Here is a 15678-nt window from a genome sequence, read left to right as displayed (position 1 = left end):
TATCGGGTCTTTTCTAGTATGTCCCCACATTCTCTATTTTAATTTCTATAAGTTAGATTACGTTACTAGAGCTACAAATGTAATTTCTAAAGGTAATTGAGGTTAGGTTAAGCTAGGTTTTAGACAATAATTAGTTCGTAGGGCAGTAGTCCAGGTACTACTTCTAGTATAAACTCGTCTTATCTTATCAGTGATAAACGCGCGACGCTTATCTTTTGTCTGTAATGAAACCTGCGTTAGTTTTGTCTGAGTTGTATGTGTGTAAGCAGTCATGTTTTTTCTTGTTCAATAGAGCGTGGTGAGTTGATCTGGGCTTGGACTTTGCAAGCTCGAGTTAATTTTTTTTCTAAAAGAGCAAGCAGCGCAAAGCGCTGCGCAGCGGGCAAGCATCGCGTGATCTGAGTTTTGAATACGCAAGCTAGGGTCTTTTGGCGCTCGGTACAATTTTAAAACTCATCGCAAATCATTTACTGCCTCTATTAATATCGATAAGATTCACGCTCTGTAATAATGAATGGAAAAAAACAATTGGTGGCTATAGAAATTAAAATAAAGAATGCGGGGACATATTAGAAAAGACCCACATTATCTAACAAATTAGTTATAAAGGAACTTTTTAAATCAGAGTGGTAGTTGAACAAATTTACCATAATAACCAATTCTGCATATTCTATGCATGATAGTATACAATCATAATTAATCACAAGAAGAGTTAGATGTAAATTTATTCCTACAAACAAAATATCTTATAAATATAGGTACTGATAATAAATAAACACACTTACACATTTAAACAAATAAGCAATAAAAAAAATAATACACTTTATTTACGTGCAATCAAACATTTAATAAAACAAGGGAATAATATAGTTGAACTTATTTCATAGTTATTTCAGCACCCATAAAGACGAAACTCATCAATGTGTCATCTGTATGTATGTAAATTCACACCGTACAGTTTTGCAAGAATTCAAAAAAGTCATACAGTTTTGTTTAATGTTTTAAAGTCAATGTTGCCTGAAGGAGGTCTGTAAAAAGTCATAATTATATCTATATTAATCTGATTCTGATAGCGTCTTTTGATCAGTTTGGAGTGATAGGAAGAAGTCATCTAATGCATGATGAGTTGCTCAGTCTTCTCACACCAGCTGGAGAGTTAAAAACGGATGTTTAAGTGGAAGTAGTTTTATGACGTCTTCCAAGACGAAAACTTCTTCAACACCTTTAAAGAAGATTTCAGATCGGCAAGTGTTATAATGGCACAATGTATTTTTGAAAGGCTGGGAAGAAGATGGCAATGGGTGGACATCGACGAACACCACGGTTGATAATGTGAAGGAAGTGAAAGAATTTTGGAAAATATACAAAGGACTGAGTGTCTTTTTACTGACATAGTTATTAGATATTCTAAAAAAATTATGGTTGCCTGTAAAGTCGGTTTTACGGGCGAAGATTTTACGTGACAACGTCTTTTTCTCGGTAGAATATTTATTGATATGAATATTATTAAATTGCACAATAGGAACAAGGAATTGAATGAAAATAAGAATTGCACAAATTTTAACTATAGAAATATATTTTGTTTACTAAAACATTGTACATAATTTGAAATTAATTAAAATTTGTTATTGTAAATGGTAAAGTTGAATAAAACATTTACTAAAATTGGAATTTGAAATTCTTGCTAAACACAGTTAAATTCTAACTCCGCGCGTGGTGATTGGTCGGTTTAGTTCGTTTGTTTGGTCGCACTGTTATGACAGGTTAGAGGTTATAATTTGTTATTTTAAATGTTTGACTAGCAATACGCGCTGTTTCTTCTCAATCGACTGAATTACGATTGATTGCAGAGTGATTTAAACTAATAATTTACTTAACACTATCAACATTTGTCAATAGTATGACATAACCTATAAACTCAGTTTCTCTCAAATTTTGTGTCAATCTAACAATTAATCAATCAATCATAGTTTACGATAATGAAATATCAGTGTACAATTATTTACCTTTATTGTTGTAGTTGTTGTAAATGACGAATCTAAGCACTCCACATTTTCACGAATAAACATAGTTATCTGCTTTATCCCGTGCGGCGGACCCACTGGACGGGCATCGTAACGTTACCGGGCGTTACACTTTTTCATGAGTGACTCCGAGCCGCAACCTAATTTAAGACGTTGTCACGTCAAAACTATCGTTTATGAAATACAAACAATTTTACATGCGAATTGGATTCAACGCAACAGACCAAAAAAAGTATAACGACAATGTGTTATTCCTTCCTTGATATCCACTTTTGATCAAAGCAAGGGTATAGAAGATTCTCCACAGCTTATGTACAGTCCTAACTTGGTTCCCCAGTTTTTTTTTAATTGTTCAGGTTGCTTTGCTGCATTCTAAATGGCCAAAACTTACTGTCCTAGACTAGAATTTTATTCATTGTTGTAATACATTAAATAAAAAAGTTAAGTTAGTAAGAAAGTATACTGCAATTAACAATTTATGTAACAGAAACATGTGGAGTTCATGACATCAAGTAAAAATATGAATTAATAATCTGGCAATGTAAATAAAATACACATCAGTAACACATGTCATGCCAATAAAAAAAAAAACTGTAAAGAATATAAATCTTAATTAACTTTATAAACAATCCAAAATTTTGGTGTTGTATCCACTTACTGAAAGCAGCTGATGGTTGAACATCTGGTATAAATATAGAAAATCAACAAATAAACCTTTAATTAGGGTTTATTGCACTTAAGCTATCTTCTGTTATCAGAAATAACATAAATTACAACTCATTGCCATTATAAAATATTTTAAATAAAACAGATAGCTGATAAAACTGACACTATGATACTCATCCACCCCTAATAAAACGTGTAGTCCTTTAAGATAAGATGGTGGATGATATACCCACTCCTTCTTAGATTAGGAGTGGCTTCTTGCCTCAACATGGAAGCATGTCCAGTTCTCTCGAATAGGAGGCTGGTGTTAGAGAGGGTGGAACTTCTTCATGATTTAATGTTGGTGCAGGTAGAATATCATCTACAGGATTGTGCACTAGTATTGGAACACGTTTTTCGGTACATGTCTCTTTGAGTGCATTTCCAACAGAAGCCAGATGTCTAGATAAAATAATTATTTCTCTCCCACTCTTACAAAAGAATAATCATTATTCTCTTGTAACAAAAACATTTCTTACACAAAAGGATTAAATAGGAACACGTAGGAATGAACTGAGTTCTTGTAAAATGAAACCAGAACCTCAGTCAGAACGAATGTACCAAACATACAAAACAATTCTTTGTGTTTTGAAGTTATCATGCTGGCAGTTATATCTCAGCAAGGATATGCAGAATGGAAGTTGTGAGAACTCAGTAGCAGTACAGTAATTAGTAAATATTGATTTCTTCAAAATGATGGCAGTGGGACTTTGAAATCTACATTAGGTCTTGTTAGAGTTTCTTTAACTAGATGCTTGATTAATGAAACAAGGCTTTATTTTAGCATATGTAACATGTGGAAGTAACTTGACATTTCTTCAAGATTGATTTTTGCTATGCATCCAATGGTACATAATTGTTTCTCAGAGAGGACAAAGGACTTTATGAAGATATTTAAACTTTGATAAATTTTTATCAATTGAAGGGCAAACTCTTTAGAAGAAAGAGTGTCTTCTACGTTATTTTCATTACCTGGTCTGTATGTTATTTTATATTTGAAACAAGATAGCTCATGTCTTCAACATGAATTTTTCATTCTTAATCTTTCCACAGTTTTCAGAGTTAAACATCAAAGAGACTGACTGTTGATCAGTTATAAGCTAATATTATCTCCCTGAAAGATAGAGTTTTCATTTTACTAGAACTTTTACAGTCACATAAGCCTCATTTTCAACAGGTGAATGGTTCATTTCTGATTTCAATGGCATAATCTAAAGCATCTGTTTCAACAGTTATTGCAGATTCTTTATCAAAATGATAGTTAATGTAGTTTGTTTCATTAATGTCTAATTTCTGTACAATAAAACAACAATTAAATGCTGTAAATTATGAGTACAACGACTTTTTATTCACATAAAATCAACCTTTCTCACTGTACGTAAATCAAATGCTATTTGAGCTTGCAGATTTAGAGGGAAAGAACTTTTATTTAAGCACCGAACCTTTTATCAAGATTTAGGAATAAACTGTGCATAATGGGAAAACATACCAAGAGCTCGACAAAGTGAAGAAATGTTTGTAGGATGAGCTGTCATTCAAGGGTTAGGTCAAATGGTTAGGATCTGATTTTATGAATTTATGACTAATGACATTTCCCTAGAAATGAATAGTATCAACAGAGAATGTACTCTTTTTTTTGTTAAAAATTTAGCTTATATTTTGTCACTGTTTTCAAGAAATTTTCAAATTTTCTGTCATAATTGTTTTGAGAAAGACTACAGACAGTTACATTATTGAAGTATACATACACTCCCTTGAGACCTTTGTCTGAAATGATTTTACTAAAATTACATGGAAATGCAGGTACACAATTTGTTACTTCAAATAAACTTCAAGTAACACTACTACATTTTTTCACAAGCCTCAAAGGCAGTATAAAGATTTTCTCCCTTCCTGATAGGAACCTGATAGTGCTAACCAAATCTATTGAACTGAATACACGGTACAAAGTTACGTGGTTCACAATTCTGTCCATCTTTGGGAGCAATGAAGCATCTAAACGTGTATAGCGGTTAATGGTTTGTGAGTCAACCGCTATTCTAGGTTTACAACTTTCTGAAGCCATAACCAATATTTGAGCACGTCATGGTAAAATACCTTTCTCAATATAAAAAATGTAGGTTTATTAGATGTAGGTAAAATGTAGGTAAATTAGATACCTAAATGTATCTAATTTTGTATAAATTAGTTATGTAACATTGACTGCAAAGCTGGAAAGCTCACTCATGATTCTGACAGTAAATACAAGTGAGTATTATTTTTGCACTTCACAACTTTTATATTAATTGTATAGTATACATAATATGATATTCAATAAGTAAAACACTAGCGTATGGTTGCATTTTCAAATTGTGCTATTTAAATTGATAGTAGTGAAACTTCTAGCCTTATATCTGATAAGATAACCAAACAACAATAAAAATGAGATTTAAAATAAGTAATAATTCCAACAAAACTAAAATAAGTAATAACAATACTATTTATAATATTTCAACATAAGTAAAGGTAAAAATTATTTAAAACATATAAATAACATGATTTTTATCTAGTAACACATTTTATACCATCTCATTAAACTATAACACTGTAAAATCTTCTACTGTATGTATGTTAGAAAAAGGATAACTGTATGACAGAGGTCATTTTGAAAATGCAAATTAATTTATAAAATAATTTAATAACCATACACATCATTCAAACCAACACTGTCATTCACACACATCATCATTTGCACCTTACCAAACATAAGTTTTTAGCAACAAATCGATTTTTCCAGTGAAATCCATGAACTCTTTGATAGAGTAAAATGCATATCACAAAAACAGTAATTTTAAACAAGCTTAAAACTTATTTGTATTTAATGCTCTCAAAAACCCTGTTAATTAGCTTTACTCCAGTTTATAAAGGCGATTGCTCAAACGCCTCAGTTCTGATCTGCTGAACACAATAGCGTTTTCTCATATAGATGTACTGTATATGTCTGGCCTAGACTAAAATCCTTTTAAATTGGTAGTATAAGACTACTTCATATACATAGGAGCAAGGTAGAGTTAGTAATTCAAGTTCCCTTAAAGCAGTTTGTGTGACTTTCTTGTATTCAATTTTGTGATAATTGTGACAGCCTTATTTTTAGCTTAAGCCTAAAAACCCTATTGAGTTTATATTTAGTGCAAATACTAATACAAATTAGAGTGATCAAGACACTATTGATAAAACAGTCTTTGCAATTACATCACTAGTTCACCATTTCTCAAATCACATAAATAGTATCATATGTGAAACCTAAATAGGTCGAGGAAGTTCAATCTTTGAAATCGCTACAAAAATTCAGTTTGAGACACAAAGTCAAATTAGAAATGCACCCAAACAATTCGGCCATAAAACTTTTGGAAAGCAATGAACAAATTATAATACATGTAAGTAGAAATTATTAAGGATGTAACTTTTCATACATTAGGCCAGAATTATTTCTTGCACATCGATCGACAATAAGTCAGCTGTAATTAAAATTTAAACGACATTGATACCAAATTACGAGATCAAATTACAAGTTCCAAAAATTACACAGCCAGAGCCAAGAGACACACAAGTGTGTCACCTATCTCGGCAGACTGTTTACAAAATTTCAGATCTTCATTTTATAACAGACCAAAAATAAATTTATAAAGAGTTGAGTGAAATCAGCAGCACACATTATTATATTACTGGTTGCAAGGACATAGACAGCAAGGTAGTCCATGGGGTCCTGACCCCCCAAATTTTCAATTTCTTTTATAGCAAACGATTATTATTATTTAAATAGTTTAGTATTGCTGACATGTACTGGATCGTTCTAAACATTGAAACGGATCAAGAACTTTTAAAGGAACAAAATAGGGAATGAACGGTTCACTGCACTTGCCTTACTTTCTGTCCACTATGGAAAAATATCAGTCGTCTTGATCCCTCCCAACATTTTTTCATGGCTACAGTCTTGACTGTTCGATTCTAATGATACCATGAAGCACAAATTTGTGTCACTTCTATGTGATGGAAAACCATCTGGCACAAAATATATACTACCTGGATTAATTTAAAGGAACATTTTTTTGTAGTGTGGGAGCATTAACCGAAGTCTGTGCATTCTTTAGCGAGTCTAGGTATATCGGATCGCATTTTCTTAATCTCTTTATCAAAACACGCTTAGGCAATCTTGGTCATTATTTTATTTATAATTTTATAATTGGTAAAAAAGCTTCAATGCTATAATCCGCAGAAGTACTTTAGGAATAGTTTCAGAACGCACAGAAATAATATGGGACTATACTATACAAGTAAAGTAGCAGCATCCTGTCAAGTTGATTCTTAAGATTCAGACAATGGCTGAGCTAAATTTGATGGTTTGGTGTCATTCGTTTTATCCTTCATTATTCCTCAAATATTGAACAATTTTAAAAACATCCAGTGAACAGTAATGAGAATGATTGTATCTCATCTATATAGAATGGAATGAAAATAAAACATATCTGATTAGTAGAAGGGATTCTCTTGCCATCTCCATCTTATACTAGACATGTGTTACAGCTGAATTGTACCTGCTGAGAGGTGAATTGCTGCCGAAACCAATCACAAAGTAAGAGTTTACGCTCATCGTTTTGTTTGCAATGACAATCTTTGAAACACGGTTTGACCAAAGTCACTTGAGCAATAAATCCCATAAGGATACATGAGCTTTGTCACAAAAACCTCTTTGTGTATGAGTGCATTTAATAGCAAACTCGGATAGTATGCTCTTGGTGCTCCAGTGATTTGCCTCTTCAGCTAAGGAGTTTGTGTATCTAATTTCAGCTGCAACGCATGTCCTACGTTAGAACAGGATGGACATGGTACAGAAATGGAAAATATCTTTGACCTAACACTGGTCTAGTATTGAGATTTTTGTCAAAAATCTTGTTTGATAAACTAACCAATTTCAAGAACAAAACCTTAGTTTGGCTATATAAATATTTAATATTGTTTATTTTACATATTCATGAAGAATAGCAAGAGTCAAAAATTTAAAGATTAAATCTGTTGTAAATGTCAAGAACCACTTGTTATATAATTAATGGTCAAAGCTCAAAGTCCATATTGTTTCAAAATTCACCAACAGAGTACTGTTGAAAAAGTCATACTTTCTGATGTTCTTGAAGTTTTCATGTCTCTCGATATACGTAGATAAGTAATTGTAAAACTTTGCTCCTATATAGAAAGCAAAGGACTAGCTATTATAATAGATTTTGGATATAAACATACTCACAGTTACCTGTGGCTTCACATGCAATTTCTTACGCTTTGCACGTGTATTAACCCTTGTGATTGTAATGAATTATATTTCTGACACCAATGTTGACTTTGACTTGTTGCCACAATCAAGAAAATACGTCAAAAAGTGTATATTTATAGCCATTTTAATTTACTCCGGTTTTAGTATATTTTGTTCTGTAGTCGGTTTTGCTTTATGTCACGATCAAGAAATGTATGGATTTATATGTGTCATACATACACAGATCTGAGAAGCCTACTTCTGTCAAAAGACAACAATGATGAGTTTTATATATTTATAGTAAAAGTTAAGTAGTAACTTTGTCTTTTATGTCTAATACTTAATATTTGAAAAAAAGTACAGTTCAAAGTATATTTTTACTAACACTTTTAATTGTTTATGCGTGAAAGCAAAACAAAGTGACATTTGTATTTATAACATTATTAGGATTGCATTTAAACACAATTATTTTCAACATGCTTTCAATTTTCTATGTGGTTGGCGTAAAGAATAAAAGTATAAAAAGCTAAATACACAGGGAATATGAATTAAAAAATAGGTTTTAATGTTTTGATAAAATGATATTCTATACAACAGTGGTAAAATATATTAAGGAAATTAACTTTCATAAGTAAATGAGAAACTTCCTCTCCATCTTGAAGACACAATAAATTCTGGCTCTCTAATATCAATTCTGGCTATTGTTGATATGAATTTTCAAGTACACAAAGCCTCAAAGATGCTGACCTTTACAAAAACCATGTCAAACCAATTGTTTATAAAAATTAATGTGAACTAAAAAAATGTCTCTATTATTATTCCCATTCTGTCAACTAGCTCAGATACAATCAAAAATCTTAGTCGTGGGTTTGGCATATTAAGGAAAATCAAGTTTTGTGTCTTTTTGGAAAACATCACTGAAAAACAGCCTGTGGAGATTAATTATATTGTGTTATACTGTGGTGGTCAATGCATGTTGGAATGTTATGATTCCATTGTCCAAAGCTAGAAGATGAACAGCGGCAGAGACTTGTTAACACCTTCACTGAGGTTCAATACTGTGTGGGACTAACAACTCTTAATGTGCTTCTGTGTTGTAAGACGTTTGAAATAATGCAGCCATCTTGAAATAATTTTTTCACACACTCTTTTATAGTTTTCATTTATAATATAAACCAATCAGCATGCATATAAAGAAGGAAAATTCACAAGAATTGCACAGTTTTGTTGGGAGTGTGACAAGGAAGAAGTAAATTTAAGTGCTACTGAATGAATAGTAGGTCCAAATTAAAATAAATATTTTATGAGATAAATAAAATAATACATATGTTCATAATCACACATTAAAACTCGGCCAAGCAGCTTTGTGTTGAATTAGAAAAGCTGTTACTGAACCTTTAAATGTGAGACAGGCCGACACCAGAAAATTAGTAGATTTTCTGTAGTCTGCAATGTATACTATACATAAAGAACATCAAAAGTCATAGGAAATACCTACAATAACAAAATGCAGGTATTTGTTCACAGTATTTACTAAATATACTGTCGTATAGGCATGTGGTTTTTTTGTGGATTACACAAGTTTGCAAGCATTTTTAGTCAGCCTCTACAGCATTGTAGGTATATAAAGTTGCCATATACTAAATTTTGTAGTTTTTTTTAATTACATAGATAAATTATTGAATAAGAACAAGTAGCCTACAACTGACATATTTTACAAATATTTGTAGATCCTTTTCACCTTCTATTGCTCCTCTTAAATACTTGCACCCAGCAGCAAAGACTACGTAAACTATGATCCAGTATATCCCGAGGTATGATGAATGCATTTTAAATTAATTTTCATGTTTATTTTAACATTTGTCAAGAAACCCTGTTGAATTATTTATAGCTAACAAATATAGCAATTTCAGGGTACTGTATAGACGTATGGTAATATACTGATAATGTTATGGTAATAACTGATAAAAACTAATTCTAATTTATTACTTTAAATATATTATATTTACTATAAAACATTTTGCTTTCTGTATTTTTACAAACAATTTTTTTATGAAAACCAAGGATACAGTAAATAGTCTGAACTGTGACATTATACACAAAGAGAATGGATATAGGGGTTCTCGTAAAAACCCATGTAGGGAAGGAAGGGGTTCTTTATGTCATCCCAGTTCATGACCAAGAGCTTCTGGATATATGCAGGAAGATGGAGTGTAGAATTTTGTAGATGACGACCTCCAATGACATCGGGCATGATTCAGGACATTTGCTATTCAGACTTTGATTGTACTCCTATGACAATGTTATGAACAAAGCAAAAGTACGCCACACCTTGTGTCACATAACAGGCTTGGCTGAGGTTGCAGGCAATATTTCAAGTCTATAGCTTATTTAACTCAGTAGTTAAATAACAGAAAATCATGAAGAAAAGAAATTTTTATATCTCTTAACAGACAAAAGGAAAATAATGTCGGCCTACTAAGTGATAGGATTCAATGGTGCTCAGCCAAATCCCAGGGATGGATATGCACCATTATATAACTCATTTTTGTTTATGTAAAAATAATAAGTTTCATACAAAATTTTAAGTCTGCAGATGAAATCTTTATCGGAATATCTTGTGGATAGTTAGGCTAAATGTGTTACACCACAAGTAATGTCATAGTATTAATTTTGTTTACAAATTTATTTATTATGTTAATTTCTCGTTACTACCATGGTTACATACATACGAATAATGTAAAAATGTTTGCTAACGCTCAACCAAATCTCATGGAGTGATAAGCACCATCATAAAACTAGATCTTCCCTATATAGAAATGACGCTTCAAGCAGAAAAAAATTATATTCTTCATCTCCTCGAGTGATAGCATTCGCTAACGCTCTGCCAATGAGGCCACGTGAAGGGCAAGCTCTCATATTACTGAAGTAAATTGGAATGTGATGCGATTATAGTGAATGTTCTCCCATTGGCCTGGGGGAAAATATCTCCAGATCGGTAAGGATTTTCAATTATACCAAGAAGGCTTCTTCTTTCTCAGATTAACCTAATTCCATGCACTGAAGCCCGAGGCCTACAAATATACTTTTAGAATTTTAATTATTTTACTCGTATGTATTATGGATAGTTTCTAAAATAAATGTATTTGTTAAGCTGTTAAGCGCATAACAATGTTAATAGTGTCTTATCTTGAATTATTATAACACTGTGTGAAAGGTTATTGTTAGTATATTTTGTAATAATTTTTGGAAATTTACTGGTCTCATGAAAATTAGAATATAACAGTACAAATAATGAAGATATGCTAAAACGTATTCAAACTAAATTAAGCCTTTTAAATAAGCTATATATTGGTGAAAAATAATTGGTCATCAAGTAAGTTTTATATTTTTGTAACATTATGTAAAACACTATGTAACATTATTATATCGCATCAGACCTTCGATTTTCCCTGTACATAGTTACAACTTAAACAAATTACGCATTGTGATTTTATAAAACGTGAAGATAAACCGACAAACAGTTAAATAAATTGGAATTTGATTTTGTGTGCTATTATTTGTTTTAAATAAACCAACATTTTAAAATGAGTCATATCATTTTCAATGTTTATCAAAATCGCCCCTTTACTAAATTCAATAATCAGTTATTGAATGCGAAACATTTACCATGATCTTGAAATAAAGCAAGTTCAACAGTTGGAAGTGAAGAGGAAATGGCGGGAATTCGCAAAACAATTGGCAACAAACGTGTGCTAGAGTGTTCTGCGCTCCTGATACCAAAGTACATCGGAGAGATGACGTTTCATTGCACAAAGGAAAGGGTAAAGCAGTCCGACACCACAGACTAGTTTACGTTTCTGAGCAAGAGGCATGTCTGATTGAGTGGACCGCTTTGCATTGAGGCAGGTCATGGTTGGCTGTGGCAGTGGACGAGTCCAAGTTTTGGCGCGCTTTCGTCTGGGGGGTACGTGGGTGAATGACCTAACTCAACATCCCCACTCGCAAGCGCTGTGGACTCGTCCTGATGCAGGTTCATAAGTTTGAAAACAGTTTTATTACGTAAATCTACAGGATTCGTGACGACATCAGTGACGTAGTGATGCACTTCTAAGACGCCAAAAAAGTGAGGGGGGTCGCAAACTACGTCATTGTCTCATAAAACTTCAGTACGCGCTGAGGTACCGGCGAAGAAGGATGTGTGTTCAATATAAAATGAGTATCGTTCGTATTTTGATTGTAAATTAAGTGTTTGTTTATATTTTGTGAAAAAATAGTAAGTAGAATATACAATTAATTTATATATTATAGAAATATTAGTTTTAGAAGTTAAGTAAGTAATTAAGGATTGTCTTTGTTTTTACTTTATATACACATAAAATAAACAATCAGGTTTTACATACTATTGGTAAAACAAATGTTGCAGCAAAATGTGTTATTATATTATCTTTGATACAGAAATTCAGGGTTTTACATTATGGAAGTTTTTATTTCTAACATGTTGATAGCAAAGGTATTGTAGTGAAATATGTTTTAATGTTACAGTTTGTAAATGATTAAACGTAATTACCTTTCCTTTATCCCAGTCTAAAAAATAAAAGATAACCACAAACTTGGATATATAACAAAAGGTAGCTTACACAATTCAACTGTAAAATTACAAAATATAAAGAATTTATATATTTAATATTTACTGAAAGCAGTTATTGTCTGTGTTTTAAATGGTTAGAGGAGATCCAAAATATGAGAAACTGTGAATTCTATAAGTGCTCATTCTTTCCATGGATTCTTTCTTGGTATGTTTACCTATATTTTACCTTAGTTACTACTACTATTTCACGTTCAAACAATGTAAAATAACCTAAATATTATGTCATAGATAACATCAATTCCTTATCTTGGATTGCAACATTAAACATTATCTAAGTAGCATACTGAGTCATGTACATGCCTGAGTAGTATATTTAGTGTAACTGAAATAAGACTGTTGCTTATCTAATCTAGCAGTGATGTTTATTACTAGATTATGGTTGTTTTATTTTCAATGTTTGTAAATAATGAATATATTTTAAGGAATAATGCTTTTAGATATTTTTATCCACAAAAATAAAATCTAATTAATGTAACAACAGGGTTAAAAATACATATTATGAGATTATAAAAAAGTGATAGTCAATCATCTAAAATTCAATCTTCGGTTCAGTACAACCACTAAACAGTTATGGAATGGTGGGAATGCTATCTCTTTTTTCAAGTGATCCAGAAATTATTACTCAGCAGAGAAATTAAAGATTCAAACATAATTATTTGTTAATTAATTTCTATGACTGGGATGACATCACCCCTTCTTTAAAGCTTCACAAAATACAAAGGAATTAAAAACATGAACATGTTTTTCAAATTACTCTTATATACTGGTTAGTCTTTTTGTTGATATAGAGTTTCCGCTTTGGGTAGATAGGCGTTACATATTTCGGAAACAAAGTTGAAATCCTACAATTTGAATATAATAAATTCTAATAGGCTAAAGCAAATAAAAACTGACTTTTGGTAAAGATTAGCGAGGTGTTGCAAGATTTACAAAGATGAATATTTCTTTCGAAAATTCTGTGCTGTGAAATAAAAAAACGTTTTATTGCTTGAGATAATTCATTAAAACTGGCAGATCTTTGTGTTGGAGAAGAACTTTCTTGAGTAGCTACTTCAGGTAGAGAGGTATATGTCATTTGAAACTACTGTAAATTGAAAATGACTATTCTGTAAGTTCATTAAAATAATGTCTTAGTATTCACAAATATTCTCAAAGACTGATCACTTCAGTGGCTGGAATTACTCATAAAAAATAAATAACGTTTACCTTTCATCTTTAGTACCTAAACTTAATGAGTTTTCATTTAGTATCATTGAACCAAAATAATAAATCACATACACGACTATGAATATTTTGAATGATGATAAATTTTAATTGTGTGCTTTTAATTGAATATGTATGTATGTATGTATAACATTGAATATTTGTTCATAGTGAATTCATTCCCACAGACCCTGGAATCTGGTTCCAAGCTCGGAATTTGTTACAAAACAAAATCAAAAAGGCGCCTGTGGTATGTAAATATTATATTTTTAGCTCCAGGGTGAGGAGAACAAAGTGAGACAAGGCAGACTGTATTGAGCAAGGTTAGGAATCGCGAAGGCCAGACGGCCGCTGCCGAGCGGGGTTACTCTCGGTCATACAGGTTCAGTCTGCTACGCTCCTCTCCTGTGCCGATAACATTGTTGTCTCACAAAGACTCAATACCTACTTCATTTATACAACATTGCTTGTTAAAATAATTCTGTACACATTGGTTCAAAGCTTTTTGTTATAGTGATAAGAAATAAAATACTTTTTAGGTAGCAGTAATTTTTACAGCGTTCAAGCAACATGAAAAATTTAGAAATTATTTTTTATATTTGTTTATCTTGATTTGTTTCTTAATTTTAATATTAAATAACACTTTTGAATAGAGAACATTTACGTTGTATGACTTTTATTTGTCTAAATTATTCTAATTTTATTTGCAAACATAAATGGCTGCAATTTTGACGGTTTTATGTCAAATTTCACTACAATTTATTTATTAACAAATTTATTTGTTAACGAACCTAACAAGTAAAAATTGTTAACTTTCGTAATGGAAAAGCCGTTGTTACAGCGGCAGACATCGAGGTAAAAAAATATAATTGTTTCACTGTCCAAGTCCTTGATCATTATACAAGTTTACGTTAAAATAAGGTAAAACCCAATACATTGGACCTTACTCATAATAGCACACGACTCTGAATATTTAAGTGCCAACGTGTTTTAATAATATTTACGTGTTTTAGTGACAAAACGTATTATTTTAATTTTTGCACAGGTTAAAACTGGTAGAGGATCTTATTAAAAACAACTAAAACAATATAGACAATACGTTACATTTATAGTAGGCCTAAGAAGAACGGCTAACTGAAAATAACAATTAAGAGTACAGTAGTTAAGATTTTTATGAAAAAATTACAGAGATAAACTTTTATAGAGAATTACTACAGATATCTAAAACCCTAAACATGTTCTACTAAAAGAAAAAATAGAAGATCTAAAATTGTAGGTCTACTGTTTAAAATACAAAATATAACGGCGTATTGAAAATTTAAGTTAAAGTAACAAAAAAAAAACGTGTTAGTATTCCCGTAACTGTAAAGATACAACAGGTTTCACAACTTACACTATGCTGTGAAAGCTAATAACTGTAATTTCAGCTTTCACTTCAGTTTGGTTGCCAAGAAAGCGTCTTTTAAAGATTTGTTTACATCTGCTGAGTGAAAATGAAGATTCCATAGTGGTAATTTGTAATAAACATTGCGTCTAAAATGGACACCAACTTGCCCATATAACCTCAATCCTTTGTTCTAGTTCTCGGTTTATTCCAAGCCTCGGCGCTATTTCTAGCTCTCTTCGCTATACTGATTAAGCAAGTAGTAGGCATTCCTACGTCTTCACCTTCAGGAATAATATTGAGATTCCAAATGATACACGCGCGCGCGCACGCACACGCATACACACTCCTATTTCTCCCTGGCATATGCATACACACACTCCTATTCTCCCTGGCGCACACAAATTAGCTAACTTGATGCAATGAT

This window comes from Homalodisca vitripennis, chromosome 3 (genome assembly GCF_021130785.1).
Source record: "Homalodisca vitripennis isolate AUS2020 chromosome 3, UT_GWSS_2.1, whole genome shotgun sequence".
Taxonomy (NCBI): Eukaryota; Metazoa; Arthropoda; class Insecta; order Hemiptera; family Cicadellidae; genus Homalodisca; species Homalodisca vitripennis.
This window is presented reverse-complemented; position numbering follows the sequence as displayed.